Source organism: Mus musculus, chromosome 10 (genome assembly GCF_000001635.26).
Source record: "Mus musculus strain C57BL/6J chromosome 10, GRCm38.p6 C57BL/6J".
NCBI lineage: Eukaryota > Metazoa > Chordata > Mammalia > Rodentia > Muridae > Mus > Mus musculus.
The window spans coordinates 102,798,961-102,820,200 of record NC_000076.6 but is presented as its reverse complement, the minus strand read 5'-3'; the positions used below and the strand labels follow the sequence as shown (position 1 = coordinate 102,820,200).

The 21,240-nt window shown below is 37.9% G+C and overlaps 1 pseudogene; it reads right to left on the bottom strand.

The window, feature by feature from the left end:
• Window positions 1-238: 238 nt before the first annotated feature.
• Gm5175 overlaps window positions 239-21,240 on the bottom strand; it is a 53,983-nt pseudogene continuing 32,981 nt past the window's right edge.

Genomic DNA, 21,240 nt, shown 5'->3' with positions numbered 1-21,240 from the left:
TAGGAAGAAAACCAGTGTATGACTGCTACATGAAGTTGAGAAGTGCTATTCTTAATACCAACAGAAGACATGCCAAATATGTTCCTTAAAGAGAACAGGAAAAAAAGCTATTCACCTTGGAAACCCTATCCAATGTGAGACTTGTACTATTCAGGGTTCTTTAGAGCCACAGAATTTAGGGATCATCTTGATATATATATATATATATCTTGATAATATATATATATATTAGGGATCGTCAATTTGCCAAGCTGTGACTGTTTATTAACTGACCAGATTACAAAAATACCATGGGTGACACCTTAGTTCATCCTTCTAATAAGCCTGTTTATCTGGTCTTTCCTGTTGCCAGCATCTCCACCTTCTACCAAGTGAGTTGTCATTTTCTTCATTCCAACTCCTGGGGAAGATAATTTGAAGGGCCACAGGAAGTTATTTGTTTCCTTGAAGCGTTTCCCAACTGTATAGACCTCATGAATTAGAACCTCCATGCAGATGATGCCAAACTTACCAAGAGACCGAGCAATCAAGGAATTATCTGTCAAGGCAATCTGCTTCTTGCTGATTTTGCCGTAGCCTCGCTTGTAGATGAGCTCGTTTACTGACTTCAGGGGGGTACCCCCATGCAGTGTATGGTTCCACAATCCGCAGCATGTTAATTGAAGCCTTGTTGAGCTTAATAAAGGTGCCATTGAAGATCTGTCTAAGACGAAGGAGCTGCAGACCCTTCCGAACCTTTGGGCTGACTCCATTGATACCTCGGATTCTGATGACAAAGGCCAGTTTTGGTTCTGTGGGCACATAGAAGTTCCCCGCTTTCCTTGGAGAGTCGTCTTGATATATTTAGGGAATTTATTTTATTGATTTACAGTCTGCAGTCCAACTAACCCAACAAGGGGCAGCTGTTCAAAAATCTAGCTGTTTCTCAGTCTCACAAGGCTAGTTGTCTCAGCTGGTCCTCTCTGTAAGTTGGAATTCTGAAGAAGCAGATTCCAACAGAAGCGCTGGCAAGTATGTGTTACGTGTATCATGCAAAGAAGAGTGAGTCTTCTTTCCTCTGATGCACTTATGGAGGCTTCCAGCAGAAGGTGTCTTTCAGATTAAAGTTATGTACCACCATGACTGGATCTGGAACTTGCTTTGTTCCAGGCTGGCCTTGAACTCACACGCCCTGCTGCCACATCTCTGGAGAATTAAGGGATGCACTACCTTACCGAGTGGCCTTAGCTTTTTAAGGCCACCGTGCCTCAAGATCTCCATGTCAAGATCCAGGTCAGAAGTCTGTGTCTTCCAGACTCAAGATCTGGATCCAGGTGTGCCCTCAATTTATGGATTGTAGCTCATTCCAGATGTAGTCAAATTGACAACCAGGAATAACCATCAAGACTTATGAGCATATGTTGGGATTCTGTAAGGAAGTCTAGTAAATTGCAATTCTCTTAATTCTTTGTAAATGTAGAAGAAATCATGTGGCTAAGACAATTCCTTACTAAAATATGACCAGTTGTAATATACTATGCAGTAAGTACTGTGATAGAAAGCTCTAGATTTGTAGAAGTGTTCTTGACAGATATAGGTAAGAAACACAAAAGCATTTGGGATTTCATTTTTCTGTGGAGATTTAGATTTTAAGATGCCAGTGTTGTAAAATACAGTATATGTCATCTACTACTAGAAAAAATATAACCAGTGTGGTGTTTTGAATATTCTTGGCTCAAAGGGAGTTGTACTGTTAGGAGGTGTGGCCTTGTTTCAGGAAGTGTATCATTGTGGGAGTGGGCTTTGAAGCTCTGTCCAGTGTGGAAAAGTAAGTCTTTTTCTGACTACCTTCTGATCCAGATGCTAGAGCTTTCAGCTCTTTCTTTAGCACCATGTCTGCTGGAATTCTGCCATGCTTCCATTCATGATGATGATGGACTGAACCTCAGGACCTGTAAGCCAGTTCAATTAAAAGTTGTCCCTTATAAGAGTTTCCATAGTTAAGGTGTCTCTTCAAAACAATGGAACCTTAACTAAGTAAACTAGTTAAATGTGGGGAGAATTCATTTATTAAACAGAAAAGGTGGGAAAAATAGAAAAGATCAAACTTTTTGAAAATGGTTTTGTTAAAGGTAACAAAAATGAGTCAGTCTGTGTTTTTCTCACAACAATGAGGTGAAAAGCACACAAGACTAGAATTTTTTATGGATTTACTTTCACAGAACAATTATTTTTAAACAAAATCTCAACATCTATATTTAAGAATAACTGAGCAAAGATGTTGAAACTACGATCCATGCCCAAAGAAGTTTGCGAAATGATAACCTGAACAGAATCCCTCAATATTTGAGATGCAATAGTGGCAGGGTATGCCAAGTAGGGACTGAGGAATGCTGGAAGAACCTGGAGGCCAGGTCTACATTGATATGCAAAATATGCACTTCAGTCCAAACATTCCAAACTTTTATTGATAATGAATAAGGGGCAAAGCAATCATCTATGACTACTTCCTACTGATATTGGGGTGCCGTTATGTGGTGAGGGATAAAAAAGCTAAAATGTTGGCCAAGCCTGAGAAGAGCTGGCTGTTTTACTGCTATCCAGGCTGTGGGGGATCATCTGTGGGTAGGAGTGTTGCAGGCTCAGTTGAAGCAATCTGTGAGGCTGGGCTGGAACATCTGTGGGTCATTACTTTGGAACTGTCCTGGATGCATGTTCTGAGGAGTGGGGTGTCCAAGGACCAACAAAAGGGGGATACAGCCTATCCTCACAAAGAGTTAGGCAGGGAAGGAAACAGGCTGTTAATTGACAATACTTATCCTAAGGTCACTTGAGTGTGGGAAATGGATTTCCTGAAGCTCATAAGAATCTTTTATTTATTTATTTATTTATGGCCTCGAACTCAGAAATCCGCCTGCCTCTGCCTCCCAAGTGCTGGGATTAAAGGTGTACGCCACCACGCCCATCAAATCTTCTTGAGTTTACAAAAAGATAAGTCATTTTCCTATCACCCTCTAAGATTTTTTACACATTCTCTAACCTTCATTAACTTGTGTTACCAACATCTTTCATGTTCCTAGACCTTCAAACACTTTCTTAGACCTGCATACACTTTTACCTTCAAACCTTATACCTTTTCCTATGCAATTATTGACCATGAGACATGGGTGTTGATCACTGGGAACAGTCATTGATTGAAAAGGGAGTCACGTTAGATAAAGGAAGAGCAGAGGGGTACATCTGAAACCTGTTTACCTTTTATCATGAAGCCTGTGAACAAGGCAAACCTGTTCGCTTTTCTAATCAGACATTTGGTAGTTTTAACTAGTCAATAAATTCAATAATAAATTGCAGGGGGGTGGATTACCTTAGGGTGAGGAGCTAGTTGCCTGTTCTCTATCTGTCAAGCTACATTCAGGTTAGCTGTCCACATGACCAGAGACCTGAGAAGGATAAGTTGCTTTTTCTCTCTCTTCCCCCTCTCCTCTCTCCTCTCACTTGGTGACTTCCCTGGCCTTGGTCTTTGGGGTCAGTAACTCACAGATGAGCAGCTTCTGGATAAACCTGCATTTAATGCAATCTAACCTGGCTTGGATATGCCCATTTCACTGGCAGGGAAATAGCTCATCAATAATGACATTTTAAAGAAGACCTAATATTATCAATTACTATAGTGTTTTCACCTTATGCATCAACTGGGACGTTGGCCCAAGTTCTGGTATGATTATGTATGAGAAAAGAGTGAACCTGCCCATTTAGACACAATTAAACTATATATGTAGCCTATCTTTCACCTGTAAAAGACTATAAATTTTAAATATTAATCCTATATTCTACTGAATCTAGGGTTCATTACCTTATTTATTTATTTATTTACTTACTTATTTATTTGCTTGTTTGCTTATGTGTGTATTGATTTATTTACATAGAAAGTGTTTGTGTGTTTTCCAGCTGTGCATTCTCTGGGCTTTCTTCCTGATATTTCTTAGCTTTAAAATAACATCTTAAAATGAAGCCCACCTAGACCCAGGTCTGTACAGGATTCTTGCATCTGAAACACAAAACTTACAAATGTCAACTGATACAAGCTTTCCTATCAGTACCCATCTACCCTGTGGCTGAGTCCTCAAGGACCTTTTCCACTCAACAACCAGAATTGTGAGGCTGAGGATCCATAGCTGTAGGATGCCCTGTCTTTTGTATGTTGTCTTCTCTAATTTTCTATTACCTTGACAAAACATCATGACCAAGACAACTTATAAAGTAAGCATTTAATTGGGGCTCATAATTCCAGAATGCAGTAGAATCCATGACCATCATGGAAAGGAAAAGGGCAAGAGATGAGGAACCATAGTGCTAGAGCAATAGCTGATAGCTTACGTATTATTAGAAAGTTGGGAATGCCAAGGCCAAAAAGGGGGAGTGGGTGGGTAGGGAAGTGGGGGTGGGTGGGTATGGGGGACTTTTGGTATAGCATTGGAAATGTAAATGAGCTAAATACCTAATAAAAATGGAAAAAAAAAAGAAAGTTGGAAGCAGGGGGTGGGGGACCAACTGGAACTGGAAACGGTACAAGTTTTTGGAAACTGCTAATGACACATATCCAACAAGACCCTACCACCCAATCTGTTCCAAGTAGTTCAACTGGAGACAAAACATTTAAACACATGAACCTATGGAGCTACTTCAAATCACCACACTGTTATGGAACCATTTAGGTTAAACCCTCTTTGAGAAAACTGAAAAGAGTTTACATCCATATGCCAGGTCAAAAGAGTTTACATCCATATGCCAGGTCTTGATGTCTTTTCCTTTCCTTTCCTTTCCTTTCCCTTCCCTTCTTTCCTTTCCTTTCCTTTCCTTTCCTTTCCTTTCCTTTCCTTTCCTTTCCTTTCCTTTCCTTTCCTTTCCTTTCCTTTCCTTTCCTTTCCTTTCCTTTCCTCTCCTCTCCTCTCCTCTCCTCTCCTCTCCTCTCCTCTCCTCTCCTCTCCTCTCCTCTCCTCTCCTCTCCTCTCCTCTCCTCTCCTCTCCTCTCCTCTCTCCTCCCCTCCCCTCTCCCCTCCCCTCCCCTCCCCTCCCCCTCCCCTCTTCCCCCTCCCCTCTCCCCTCCCCTCCCCTCCCCTCTCCTCTTCTCTTCTCTTTTCTTTTTTTTTTTTAAAGTGGAAATATCTACTTAGATTTTAGAGACAGGACTTCTCTGTGTAGCCTTGACTGTCCTGGAACTCACTCTGTAAACCAGGCTGGTCTCAAACTCAGAAATCCACCTGCCTCTGCTTCCCAAGTGCTGGGATTAAAGACATGCACCACCACTGCCCGGCCTCTTGATGTCTTTCTTTAAATACACCAGCAGTTTAGGAAAAGCAATGACACCATTTCAGATTGTTCTTGTTGGCCTAGGGAATTGTAAAACTCAAAAAAAAAATTACAAAATGTCTTCTATTATAATTTTGAAAGAATCTGCATGTACAGTTAACTGTGTGTCGTAGCCTTTCTTGACATCTTTGTTTGTCAATTCTTGGAGTGCTTTATGTAAAATCTGTGAAGAATGCCAAATGAAGATGGAAGAGATCTAAGCTTTTCATATTCTGGACAAAACCTAACATAATTTTGTCAGAAGCCATCTAGGAAAGGCTAAAGGCATGAAATGAGGTTTTTGAAGATGGCCCACCATTTTACTTGGGGTGCATTGGGTGAGCTCTAAGAATGCAGGGTCTTTAGAAATTGCATCCTAGAATTGGTTCTTGATACTGATATGTCCTTCCCGTCACAATTACATGGCCCAATCATTCCTGAACATCATCACACCTTCTTGGTCAGGTCAACATGAAGACAAACTTTCATGAATTAATGCTGTTTAGATCAATTAATGACTTTATAGAATTCCTGATCTGATTTGAGTAATTTTAAGGAGAAAACTTCAGGAGATGGTTTTAGTTGTGTTGCTAGAAAGATGTAGTGAAATTAGAATCAAGAATCGAATGTGCACCCTCATAGAATATTAAGTAAAGGTTGCATAAGCAGGGATGGATACAATGAGCCTTCATAATTACACTGAGAAGAGAAATAGGTTTGGGACAAATTTGTGATCAACGAAAAACATTCATCCTAGGACAGATCCAAGACGAAGAAGCCACTGGTTTGCACTGTGATCGGATGCCATGAAAAGCTGTTGCTTTGACCTTATAATGAGATTATAGAATAAAACACTGAATTTACTATCAGCATCCTCTGCATCAACCCGTCTGTGTAACATTTTATATATGAGGTAATTTTCTAAAGAACTTTTGTCTAAGAAGGTATAAAAAGGCCAGAGAGAAGAAATAAAGTGGTGACGTGGGAGCGCTGTCCCATCCAGCCAAAATGTATGCGTATGGCATTTGAGGCTCAGCTCCATCTACCAAATGTGTGTGTGTGTGTGTGTGTGTGTGTGTGTGTGTGTGTGTGTGTGTGTGTGTATGTGTGTGTGTGCGCGCGCGCTGTTTCATGAAGTGTTAATGAGTTCCAAGCCTCTGGCGAGGCCAGAGCTAGATCCTTGGGCAGAGAGAAAAGAACCCTAGAAATTAAGCCTCTTTTTCTCTTAATTCCCTGCTGTTGCTAGCAGGAGTCTATTACCAGAAGCCAGCAACTTGGGTTTTGGCCTTAGAATAACGAGTTTTGGACAGAGTTGCCAAAGATTAAAAAGCTGTGGTCCTGATTGCTGACTCCATATCCCTTCACTGCCTTTCTTGGGACTCTGTGCTGCTGACCTGGTCACTGGCATATTTTCTTTGTCCCCATCCTTCACTTCTCTCATTTGTTTTTCCTCTGCAGCTGGAGTTAAGCTTCTTTAGAGAATTTCAGGGAAAATATTGCAACAAAATCTAATGATAAGTCTGAGATAATTGCCTTTTAAGGGAAACAAACCATACAACGCTGAACTCCTGTATAACACTGTAACTTCCAGAAGCCTTGCTGTCCTTTGAAAACACTATTGAACAGGTTATTGAATTTCCTAGTATTGGAAATGTATTGAAGAGCAAATGTTGTAAGCTTGTTGACATTTCCTTTTGGGGATTTTGCCCAGGACTCAGTATAATAAATGAAGCAAGTGAGAAAAAATTAACAGTCAGTGTCAGCATATTATAGAAACACAACTGTGCCTTATCTCCCACAATGGTACAGTATGTTTTCGAAGGTGAACATAATATTCAAAAATATAATCTGGATATAGCATCAAGGGCAGTAAAGCATGTTACAGAACTCAGTATTGGGTGAAAAGCAGAATGGTGAGTGACTCTCTTCTTAGAGTTTCCCTCTAAGTGGGCCATTATTGTCACTTAGCTCTGCTCCTATGTCCCCATTTGCCTCTCAGCTTCTGCCTCTCCCTCTCTACAGTCAGACCTGAATTGAGAGTTATTTTTCTGGGAATGTACATTATTTCTTCTAGGGTCAGATCTTTGTAAAAGCTCAGGTAAAGGTTTTTCTGCTAGCACTTTCTGAGTCATTGATCATGTCCTTAACTCTGGCCTGCCTCTGTGAGACATCTTTTGAGAATGATGGAATGAGAGCCTATCATTAGGCACTTTTTGCATCTCATGTTGTACTACTTGGATTTAAGTTTTATAAAAGGAAAGTAGTCCCTGGAACTAAACTAGAGAGCACCATTACTATTTCTTGTTATGCTGGTGAGACAGCCAGCATCTCAATTCTGAAGCTTAAGTGCAAACCTGAAGAATTGAAGATAAGATGATTTTAATCCTTTGGGTTGTTTTTATTTTTAAGCATAATTTTGATTGCAATAAATATATTTTTTGCATAATATTTAGTATTAGTAGTAAAATATTTTGTTCTGAGTTTTTGTAGTTATGTTACATTGCGCTTCATGAATTGTTGGTCTTACCATTCTGGAAAACATGTATAATGTATGAAGTACTGAAGCCCCCAAACACTGATATATCTATTTATTCTACTAGTCTGTAAAGTAGCCCCAAGGAGACAGATCATTTAATATTGGTCTTTTATTGGAGTTTAATTTTATGTAACAGGGTATGTTTATAATTGTTTACTTTGCCTGATGACATGAAATATAAACCACTAATGAACACACTCCCTGTCCCTGGGATAATAGTAGAAAAATAGAGATAATGTCTGGTTTTAAATTTTATTTTACCTTGAGCTACTGCAAACTACATGTGATTATAAACTATGTTCAAATGAACAGGACAAGGCATAATTGTTTTTCAAAACCTGGCAGGTAAAAAATGAATGGAAAATGCATTTTTTAATAAAAATTGAGGATTTCCCATCACGAATGTAAATAAATGAATTTCAAAGTTCAGTGAGTATTTACTTATCTGCATAGCCATCTATTACCTATAGCATTGAATAATGTATTTTTATTGTTTTGGCTAAATGGGAACCAGCTGCATGTGTGACAGTTACAAAAATACTTCACTGACTATGAGTTATGAAAAACACAAAGCTGGTTATGTCATTGGCCTCTATATTCAAAAGCGAAAGGACAGGAACCCATTGATTTAGAAAATAGGCAATAAGATACTCTATAGTTAAATGGAAAGTGAAACTTGCTTCTCCTCATATACTCAACAATGTACATAAATGAATGTAATGTTCTGTGTACTGGAACTTAGTCTGTGATAATTTAGCTCATATATATTTGAAAGATTATTCCATGGTACTTTAAGCACATGACTTTTAGGGAAAAACAAAATCATCATCTATTTTTAGAGAAGCTCTGACAACATGGCTTGATTTATGTCTTTTGCAAAGTTTACATTTTCCTAAATTATAGTTTACAATGTTTATGTGTTAATAAAGATACCTCATTAGGCAATTTGGTGTGCCTAGTATGTACTATGACTAATACTGTTATTGCGTTCAAAGTTAAACACAAAACACTGGGAGATATTCATCTAAATTGACTTAATCATAATTTAATTACTATATACCAAGGCACACCCATCACAAAATTCAGAATCATATTGGCCAAATAAGAGATTTCATATACCTGTGGATTGTAAATTCATTTATTAGATTCCTGAGAGGAAATTTTAAGACTTATTCTTAGGTTAATTGTGAAGAAGGAATAATTCAAATGTTCTAGAAGGTAGCTTTCAAGATTCTTATCTTCATGGTTTGATCAACAATTCAGAAGCCATTGTAGTACTGCTTTTTAAAATGCCAAACATCTCTGAAAGCACATATACAAGTACCATTTTGCAGACTGAGTATATTATATTTAGAAATATATGCACATGTTTATATTCATTTAAATATATGTATATGTATACACACACATATATGTGTGTGTGCATATATATATATATATATATATGTCGATATACACACATATATGCACATAACACAAAACCATAACAATATATCATAAATTTGAAGACAAATAAAGTGGTATGATTTCAGTGGAAGAAAGGTTGGAGGAAATGAAACAATGTAACTATATTATAATCTCAAAAATTAAAGAAAAATTATATCTATTTGAATTTAGCTTTATAACACTGCTTTTTGATTGGTTGTGGTTTTCTGTAGTCTTCTCTATCTGTTGCAAAGAAAAGTTTCCTTGATGAGAGGTGAAGACAACACTTTATTGGTGGGTATAAAGACAAATGCTTAGATTAACTTTCCCTAAGGTAAGAGTCATAGTACACTGTAGATAAGAGGGTCGGAGATAGTGAGAACTAGAAGATCAGCAAATTTGAACTGAGATAATGTATGCTAGTGATGCTGCAAGCCACACTATTAAGTCTCACCAACATGTCTACTCAAGTATGAGCTTCACAAGAAGGACACCAATAAACATACATAGCAGAGTAGACTTGGAAAAGCCTATACTCAGCCCTACAGGCAGATAAGCAATGCTGAAATGAAAATAAGTAGTCTTCCCCAGGGAAAAACAGACCAATTGGTTATCCAATGCCGGATGGAAACATACACAAAAACATTATGCAGACTGAACAGACTGAAGTTTTGTTTAGGAATAATGAATGTACACACACACACACACACACACACACACACACACACACACACAATCAGGTTCTAAACAATATATAGATAAGCTTGGTATTTTATACCTAAAATATCTGCTCTTCTGAGATCAGTTTTAAATACATCTGGCTAAAGTTATAGTTTTGATTTAGCTGCAAAAGTGGTTTTAGAGAATATTTATTTATTTGTTTGTTTATTTTATCTATTCTCTCATACAATACATCCCAACCACAGCTCCCCTCCCCCACTCCTCCCAGTCCTCTCTCCTACCTCCCCCTCCCCACATCCACTGCTCTTCATTTTCCTTCAGAAAAGAACAGGCCTCCAGGTATTCATAAACATAAGGCAAGGAAATAAAATCTGCGCGAGATACTAAATTGATGAGCTCTGGGCCTATGACACTTTTGCCAGAGTCCCTTCCATAAATGAAAGTGGGGTTTGTTGTTGTTTTTGGTTGGTTGGTTTTGGGGGAATGTTGTTGTTTTTTGTTTGTTTGTTTTTTTGGAGAGTGAAAGTCACCACAAGTTTAAGCAGAAAGGAAAATTCCTACGTATAATCTCTAGACCAATGCTCCAATTCTCCACATTGCCCTCTCTATACATAAGAGATGTTTGTACCTTGAAGTATAAATTATCCAGGGCTTTGTTCATCCATCACAAACAAGTTCGACCTTCAGTGTATAGCTATTCATCCCTTACTTTTCTTCATGGTTACTCCTGGAATGCTCTGTAAATATTTTAGCTTGGTCAGGTTCTCTATATGCTTGTTTATACTTGTTATTGGAAAAATCATGTCTTAATATTTAAGTAAGTTGAAAAGTATTTGGAAATATTAACTTCCTAAGGAGAAGTTACCCCATTTTCTAAATTTCCATAGCTTCTTGCTAATATGACTGAAACTATGTCTAGCCACATTATTATGTGGCATAAAACTATATAATCTGCACTCTCTAGGAAGACAGATTTAGGCATAGGTATTGCATTATTCCTAATTTATGTATTCTCCTGCCCTTCTCACATGATAGATATATTCATTTGTTACTTGCTGGATTTCACTGTCATTGACTAGTCCTCATCATCTGGTAAGATATGTTGCACACAAGATATAATCCCTATATTGGTTGATGTACCTGTGAGTGTGCTTGTGAGTAATCATAAGATCCTTTTAGTTCACTGTTTTAAAGACTGTGACAGAATGATTATATATGTGCATGTTGTAGAAAAATATTTCCTCTGTACATGACAAACATTAGATTATAAAGCTTTTGCTACACACTAGGATCCAGTTTTTCTTGTAGTAAACGGTGTATTAACTAAGATATCAAAAGTGAGGTACATAGTTTAAAAGTCTCTTATCCAAAGCTGTATAACTAATTATCTATGGGGTATACAGCTCTTCAAGATGATATATGATAGAACACTGAGTATGGAATGACTCATAGATAATCTCTTAAGGTAGTAATTTAGGAAGAAGACTTGAGAGTGTTGGATGGGTTGGTCATCATTTCTCATCTTCTAGATTTTGGTTCTTTTCCAGACTAACATAGTCATTTCGGTTTTTCTTGAGCAATCCAGTGTGACTATTTTCTCTGCACAGTGCTTTCTACTATACATCCAACTGTATAATCTCTGTGCTGGAAATTATTAAAAATTAGAACATTAACTACCACATCCATATTTTAACAACTGTCTAATAATTATCTTTGCTATTTGGGTTCCTAATTACTATTGAATAAATTTGTTGCAGTTATAAATTTCAAAAAGTATGATATTTTCTATGTTAAACAAAGGAAAATAGTTTATGTAGAATTTTCATATTATCTATTTTTGTGTGTGTGTAAAAAGTTTAATTCCCTGATTTTTCCCCTATAGAGTGTCACTTTCATTAAATGAATATGTAATTTTATTAAAATATTTTATTAGTTTTTTCAAAATTTCATATGTGTCTTTTTCATTTTTACTTCTTTCCTGGTTTCCTGCAACTCTTCCCTTCCCTACCTATCCAAGTTTGCATCCATTTATTTCCCTTGTCAAGGACAATTTGTGTTTTGTAGATGTAATTGGATGTGTGGCCATCAATTAGAGTGCTGGAGATGTATCAAGTATTACACACTTAGAGAAAACTGACTCTCTGTCTCTGTCTCTCTTCTTTCCTCTCTAAGCATCTGCAATTGCTAATACCTTCTTGGCTAGAGGTATAGACGTAGGCCTTTGTGCCCAACTCCTGTTTTATTCAGTGTGTTGGTTGAAGAGTATTTGGGTTTTTTACTTTTGTTTATTATTGTAAATATATAAGGATTGTATATCCACACTCATTTCTTATATAAATGAACTTATCTTGTTCTCATATATTTCTATGTACAGTTCCACTTACAGAAGAGTAGTGACAGTCATTGGTTATTATTAATATTTGTTCCTAGAAATTATAAGGACCTTAGAGAGTGATTTATTACCTTGTGTGTTGTAATTAAACAGTAATGTGTTTTCCTGTTTTTAAATTTTAATACAAATATTTTAATGAACAGGGCAAAACCAAAAGAAGCTGCTTACAACAAAAATACTGTTTACTAGCTAAACTTTTTATTGAAACACCAAATACATATATTTAAGCACTCATTCACTAAGCGTGCCAAACAAACAAGTATGTGGGTGAGGGAGCACACATGCAAATGAGGAAATGTGTTTTCCTATTTCTATAAACCCATAACTTTTAGTCAAGAGATCTCAAAGTTATTTTATTATACATCAGAATGCTTTGTTCTTTTTTCTCTCTCTTTCTTCCCCCTCAAATGTAAGGAAATTCACTGTCTTCCCAAACTCCTCTCAATACCATTTTCCCATTCCTTTCCACTAAACGTTGAGATTCTTTTGTTGCTTTTGATTTTTCTTCTTTCCTCATAGAGTGCAGCTTTTGTTGTCCAGGTATCATTGAAAGTGGGGCCTGTCCCAGTGTGTGGTCAACCCATAAAGACTTACACTTAAAGAAAGCAGACTTTTTTTCTTGTAGTAGCTGTAAGTCTTGAGGACTATGTAGGGTTTATACATAGTAGAAAGATATTAGAGAATGCTTAATGCTTAGTGCTTGCAGTATCCAATTTAGAAAAGGTGATCTTCCATAAATATCTGACAATCATCTTGTATATATTTTCATATGACACATTGCAGTCATATACTGACTGCTTTTGGAACAATTGTAGTAATTGATAATGCTGAATTACAAACACACAAGCATGTTCACATGCACACACTCAACACACACACACACACACACACACACACACACACACACACTCACACACACAGAGGAGGAGACTTATTATTGCTGGGAAAGACAAAGGATAAATTTTCCCTTGGAGACTCTAGAAAGAATCAGCCATGCTGACATGTTCTCATCTCAAATAAATATAACTGAGACAAAAAGAGCCTCTGAGTTTGCAGAAGTGTCTTCCTGGATTGTTTAAGATCTCCAAATTTATGATGGCTTGTTACAATAATTAAAAAGAACAGGTATAACTGAATATATAGATGTAGGTGTAGATGTAGATGTAGATATAGATATAGATATAGATATAGATATAGATATAGATATAGATATATACAGATATAGGTATAGAGTCTATATAATAATTGCTGCATTGACTTTGGACACAGTTAAGGTAGGACAAACTGATCTAGACATTTTCTCAATTGAGACTCTATTCAGAGATGATTTTAGTTTGTGGCAAGATAACACTTAAAACTAACCTTCACAAACCACATTTTGTCAAGTTGCCACACAAACACATCGTTTTAACATCATAACCTTTCTTCCCTTGTCTTAAAAGTCTCATGTTAATAACATAATATAAAGCAGAGCCTATCCTTAAATAATCCACAAGGTCTCTAAAAATTTCAACCCTTTAAAAGTTCAAAGTGTCTTAAAGTCCAAAATCTCTTTAACTTTGGGATCCTATTTTAAAAAGTTACATTCTTAAACAGTCTTATACCCAAAAGGAAGACCTTAGGCATAAATACAATCCCATAAAAACAGACACAAAAAATCTAACAGTGATAGTTCAAATCTTAGAGCTTAGTATCGGACATATGAGATTCCCAATGATCTACTGAGTTCCTTAGAACATAGGAAGTCTGACTTCTTCAGAGCACTACCATCCAGAGCACACAAAGCATCTCTGATGTCATAAACCAGCCCCTCTTCACAAGTGGCTCTCTTCAGGATGAGTGGCCATATGGTCTAACATCTCCAATATCCTGGGACCTCCACTGCACCTGTATAGCTGCACCATCACCAGTCGCCTCTGCAAAGCAGCACTACTCAGTGGCTCTCTATGACCTCCTCAGTCTTCCATCTTTCATGACTTTAAAGCAAATAATCATGTAGATGATGCTATACATTATGTAAAAGGGAGTATATGTAAACAAAATAATGGACAATTGATTGACTGAAATGTGAACAAATGAGAATATGAATAAGAAGAACACTAGATTTTAGTGGAAAACTAGACAGAATAAATTGAATGTGAAGAAAAGTACTATAAATATTTTAGCAAGACAGGTGTGGTTTGTACAATGATATTTTAATTGAATAAACTTTACAAGCAATGATTCAGAATAGCTTTTGCTTTCATGTCTATGCTTTTCTACAAGAGGTCCAACAATGTGAGACCGTCCTGTAAATCTTCCTCTGAACATGGAGAAAAGTAGCGAGTGCCATGACATTAGAGTTTTCATTTTCTAAAGCACTAAGATAGACTGAATAGTCTCTTTGGCTGCAATATATATATATATAAATATTCCCAACAATGACCACTAGTTTGTATTTTTGCACATGATTTGTTTTTAATGAAACTTTGTAGGATATGGTAGAATTATGAAACAAGAAAAATATGCCAGATAAGTCATTTTTATAGAAGCCTATGTGCCTCATGTTCCAAGAAGGTTTATGCTGTTTTTTTCCTCCATAGTTTAGTTCTTCCATTTCTTCATAAGTTCTTTTTATATCTTTCTCTATCCTTCAAATTCATCATCTTCTACTCTCTTTGGTGGCTTACTAAAATGTAAACCAGTTGCCTGTTGTATTATTCAGAGAAGACACAAATATGTTACCTTTATTTTTTTTCTTCTCTATCTGTGGTGCACAGAGTTACTTTATTTTCCCAAACAGTAAGACTATCAACTCAAACATCAAACTGTAGCCTTCTCTCTGAGAAGATTATGACCATTACTAGTTTGTCTTTGCTTAGTCATTTCTTTAACCTAAGAAAGTACAAACAGTAAAATTTGCTGGGAGTTTTATGCAAGTTCCTTCAAAGGGGAGATTGTTCTCAGCAGAGACTACCTAGTTATAATCTGGACTGGACTTCCTTCACTCTGTAGTGGGGAAACCTCAGATATCTTATTCACCTGACAGAGAGATCCTGGATTTGTTATGAGGGTTTAATGGCAGGTTGCTATTCTGACACATAGTGGCTTTGACTCATGGGAGAACTGTTTATCTGTTTGCAATAGGGAGACCTGGTGGCAGGTTCTGTAGCACTTGTGTATGAGACAACTTGATGCCACTTGAGAGAAAGGGCAGAGAAATTATAGAGGAATATTAATGCAGTTACAGGGCAGCCCTAGCTGGGATACAGATACACCCTCAGTACACACCTTTAATCCATAACAATGAATTTACTTTGTAGAACGAAAGAACCATGTTTGAAAGTAATGCCTAGTTGAAAGTCAGAAAACTTGATATATCAGGGTAAGATTTGACTGAATGTGTCAGAGATAGGATATACCCAACTCACAGGAGAAGATACAAGAAAGAGAAGCTATTTAAGAGCAATATAGGAAGAGTTAGGCAGTTCTGTTCAATTAGTTTAGCTCAGTGCAGTGGGGTTGTATCAGTGAGTTACAGAGTCAGCGCAAAGAGTGAAGTGCAGTGGAGTTGAGTTCATTCATGAGTTTCTAAAGTTCAGTACAGGTCAGTAGTGGTGGTTGAAGGCAGAGAATAAGACAGGCAAATCAAAGCAATATTTAAGGAAATGGGGAAAAACAGGAAAATAGAGTTTATGCAAACAAATATAAGAAGCTTGGAACAAGATAGAAGCAGAGGAAGTGTCTACATCAATGGAGAATGATAATGTAACAGACAAGTCTGTGAGTATTGAAGATAGACTGTGTTTGCTCTTTGTAGCAGGAAATCGGAGGAACCAGCACAGCTTTTGCTTCAAGGTTAAGAAGAAGGCAAATTTTATGCATTGATGAATTACTAAAGATTAGTGAACTAGAAAAATAAAGGCATACTTGCTGTACACATGCATTATACATGGATACTCATCAAGTGGAGAGAAAGGAAAAAAAGATATATATCTAACAAGACTGGCAGTTTTATGTTATAATAAATGTTTGTCTCAGATGAGATGAATTGATTAATCATAATTTACCAGGAGTCCATCAGAAAATGGGCTTGTGTAGGTTGGAAACTAGAGAGATGATTCATTCGATTAGAGTCCAAACCTATTGCAACTCTCTTCAAATGTATATCAGGTTCGCAATGTTTCCCCATTTCTTTGTCCAAATATTGTTACATTCCCTGTGCCTGATGTACAGCCACTTCATAGGTTTCTTTAATCATCAAGAACCCCTTCTCCAATCCTGATATTTCATGCCAATTCATCTTTAGATAACTTGAGCTATACAAATGTTACAGTGACTTGAATCTATGGCTTACTAGAAATGATTAAACAAGGACAAAAAGCTTAGACAAACCACTCCAATATTCTAAAAGAATGAACATAGTATGGGCTACTTTAAGACATTTTATAAGTTTATAATTTAGTACTTGAGATCTAAAATACACTTTACTTCTAAATATCCTCATTACCAAATGAAACGTACCTTGAAAATTACTATGTATCTGCTCCTTAAGAAAACTTGGAATTAAAATATAACTACCTCATTTCCCCTTTTTTGTTTTATCCTGTGGTGGTTTGAATAGACTGGGCTGATGGGAAATATGCTCTATTAGGAGGTGTGCCTTCTTGGAATAGATGTGGTCTTTTGGAGAAAGTATGTCCCATTGTGTAGGCAGACTTTGAAGTCTTGTGCTCTGGCTCCACCTTGTGCAGAAGAGACCTACCTCCTAGCTGCAGTCAGATTAAAATGCAGAACTCTTGTCTCCTCTGGCACCAGGTCTGCTTGCACACTGCCATACTTCCTGCCATGGTGATAATGGACTGAACCTCTAAAAGTCTAAACCAGTCCCTATTAATTGTTGCTCATGTAAGAGTTGCCTTGGTCATGGTGTCTCCTCACAGCAATGGAAACCCAAATTAATATACTCTCTAACTCCAATGTACCCTACACTTCCACACCTCGATCTGATTGAAATTCATGGTGTCTGGCTTCTTTGTCTTTAATTGTTGTTTGTGGGGAATTGCAGGCTGGTCTCCAGTCGAGCTGAGGTCTGAACCCTGATGGTCATAATTCACCTACATGACACAGTAGGTGTTCCCTCATGCTCCAGGAACTCCAGCCCCTGTCTAAGGTACCACTTCCCACAGCCCCCACAAGAGAAGCATGGTCAGTAGTCATGTAAGCAATGGCCCAAGCTTCTGACCTTCAGGCTAAACTCCTCCCCAGTTACCTAGCAACAGTGAAGACCATAAGAAGGTGTGCTCAGCCTGTACCTCACTCTCTTATTCCTTTGTCCCTTCACCTCTCTCTTCTCTCACTTCTCTCTCCTCTTCCCGTTCTCTTTGTCTTCTTCTTTCCTCTCTTCTCTCTCTCTCTCTCTCTCTCTCTCTCTCTCTCTCTCTCTCTCTCTCTTTCTCTCTCTCTCTCTCTCTCTCTCTCTCTCTCTCTCTCTCTCTCTCTCTCTCTCTCTGCTTCTCTCTCCTTTCTACCTTCTCTCTTTCCCCTGCATTTCAATAATAAAGCTCTAAAACCATAGAGTCTCTGCTCTGCTCCTTCAAGTTCCACTGCGCACTCTGGTCAGTGTTGGGAACTTCTTCCCTCTTCCCTCTCTCCCACAACCCTGGTGGCTTTAGTAAAGTAGCTCTGGAGGGTCCCCAGGCAGAGCTGCCCCTTGGCAACCCCCTGAAGAGTGGGATAGAGGAATGACCACCCAGGGATGAGTGAATAGGGTAGGTAGCAGCCTTCCCATGCCTGACTGACCAGAGAATAGGGAAACTCTGGTGGGGTGTGGGCATCTTTTTCCTTCAGTTCTTCCCCAGGCCCCCAGGCCCCCTCCCCTTTTTTTATTTTGTTCCCAACAGTTGTTAAATATGTAAATCGAATCTGCTCATTTTGTACAGTGTTAACTTTTGTGTGCATGACTTCATGGCTGGCCTCTTGGTATTGGGTCAGAAATTATGAAGTCTCTTTCATGGGAAGACTATTTTTTCTCATTCTCTGAATCCCTTAATTCATTGTCTAGTGCTGGGGAACATTGCTATAAAGTAGCAGTCCCCCATAACCAAATGGATTTTTGAGTTAGGTGCCAAATAGGGGACTCACTTTCTTGGCAGGGCTTTCTTATATCATCATCTGTTTGGAGAGTGTCCCTGAACACAGGTGCCTGGCCTTGTCTGAAAAGTGACCTTGTACAGAGCTCTTGGCAAGGTTGTATCCCTCTACGCACATGTCTGATTCTGGCTTTCTGCCTGCCTGCATGATAATTAGGTGCTGTATTATAACCAACCATCCCTTTGTGTCACTGCAGAGGCAACTGAAGGTCATTCTGCCATAACTATAGCCGCATTAACCCTGCTATTCACTTCTGCTCCGGTTGTCCTCTTGTACTGGGTGCCAACAGGAGAAAAAGGGAGGAACCCAGCATAGGGTTAGACCCTGTGATATTCCTTCTGTCCACGGTAGCATGTCTGTTGGTATTATCCTTGTTCTGGTCTTGTTTAGCCATGGTGTGGAAATTTTATGAGTACAATCTCTCTTACATTAGGAGATGCATTCTTACAGTAGACATCCTGTTCCTCTGGCCCTTCAAATCTTTCCGCCCAAATTCCTTGAGCTTTAGGTGATGTCTAGCCCCACTGATCCATGGTCTGTTCATTTTTACAAATTAGAGGAAGGACAGTTTACAATATGGAAGACTGAGTGAAATTAGTAACCATTAACATGAAGTTTTATTGGAAACTATGCCACTCCATGTGGCAACAGAATGTCGAAACAGAAAATAATAGTTTTCAAAATGACTAGGACTTGCTCAAAAATATCACTGCCAATTAGTCATACAGGATATTAGTAGAGAGACAATGGGGAGTATTTGATCATTATATATAGCATATATATGTATGTACCTATAATGCTTAAGTTATATTTTCGAGTAATGCCAAATAAGAAGCATATACAGATATACATAAAACCTTAATTCTGCTTCTCTTAATATGCTAATATTTTCAGTGTTCATTAACAGACATGATATATCTTCATAAAATGTAAGCTTATTAAAATGGATATATATGTATATGTATATATGTATATATGTATATGTGTATATGTGCATATATGCATATATGTATATGTGTATGTGTGTATATGTATATATGTATGTGTGTATATGTATATATGTATGTGTGTATATGTATATATGTATGTGTGTATATGAATATATGTATATATGTATGTGTGTATATGAATATATGTATATATGTATGTGTGTATATGTATGTGTGTATATATATACATATATACGTATACATATATATTCAATTTCTTTCTTTCTTTTTTTTTCTTTATAATCCAGCCTTTCCCCATCTCAGGTCCTAATTCCCACAGTTTCCCATCCCATTCTTCCTCTCTGCTGTCTCTGAGAGGATGCTCCACCACCATTCCTACTCTCTCCCTGGACTTCAAGTCTCTGGAGATATAACTCCCACTGAGACCAGAGTAGTCAGTCCTCTGCTACACATGTGTTGGGGACCGCAAACCAGCTCAGATATGCTGTCTGGTTGGTTGTTCAGTGTCTCGGAGCACCCAGGGATCCAGGAGTCTTCCTATGGAGTCGCCCTCCACTTCTGCTTCTTCCATCCTTTCTCTAAGTGGGTGGATGTAAGTATCTGCATGTGCCTCAGTCAGTTGCTGGCTAGGCCTCTCAGAGAACAGACATGCTAGGTTCCTATCTATAAGCACATCATAGCATCAGTAACAGTGTCATGCCTTGGTGTCTCCCCAGGAGGTAGATCCCAAGTTGGGCTGGTCATTGGACTACCATTCCTTTAGTCTTTTCTTTATTTTTGTTCTTGCAGGGATTTTTGTTTTGTTTTGTTTTTTAAGACAGGAGCACTTCTAGGTCAGAAATTTTGAATGTAGGCTGGTAGCACCATCCCTCCTCCTGAGACCCTATCTACTGGAGATGGATTCACTGAGTTCCTTCTTCCCACTGTTGGGCATTTCATCTAAGGTCCTGAGATTTTCTCACTTCCCAGATCTCTGGTACTTTCTAGAGGGTTTCGCTACCTCCTTCCTTCTGAAGCTTCACATTTCCATCCATTCTGATGGCCTTCTGGGTTTCTCTTCTGAACTACATACCTAATCCTGCTCCCCTTTTCCTCTTCCCCTCCTCTCTCCTGCCCAAATCCTTCCCTCCCTATTCCTCCTGTGATTATTTCTTCCTGGTACTAAGTGGGATTGAAGCATCCTCACCTGACCTTTTTGCTTGTTAAAGTTCATAAATTCTGTGGGTTGTAGCCTACGTATTCTGTACTTTTTGGCTAATATTTACTTATTCATGAGTACGTACCATGTATGCCCTTTTGAATTTGGGTTACCTCACTCAGCATGATATTTTTTAGTGCCATCCATTTATCTGCAACAGTCATAATGCCTTTGTTCTTAATAGCTGAGTAGTAGCCCATTGTATAAATGAACCACATTTTCTGTATCCATTCTTCCATTGTGGGACATCTGGATTGTTTCTGGCTTCTGGCTGTTATAAATAATGCCACTATGAACATCATAGAACACATGTCCCTCTGGTATGGTGGGGCATCTTTTGGGTAACATATATTGATTTTTACATTTCATACGTCTTTATCATTAGTTTTAAATCAACACATTTACTCTGAAAATTCCTTTACAAGAAATGATCACTTGATTGGAAATGAGATCGGAGTTGGGAATTCCAGGTATTCTCCTTGATTTTGTTGAAAGGAATATTATCCCTCATCTATGTATGTGAATCTGTTACACAAGTTAAGTGCTATAAACAAATCATAATCAGGTTTTACAGACAGTTTTATAGTATAGATTA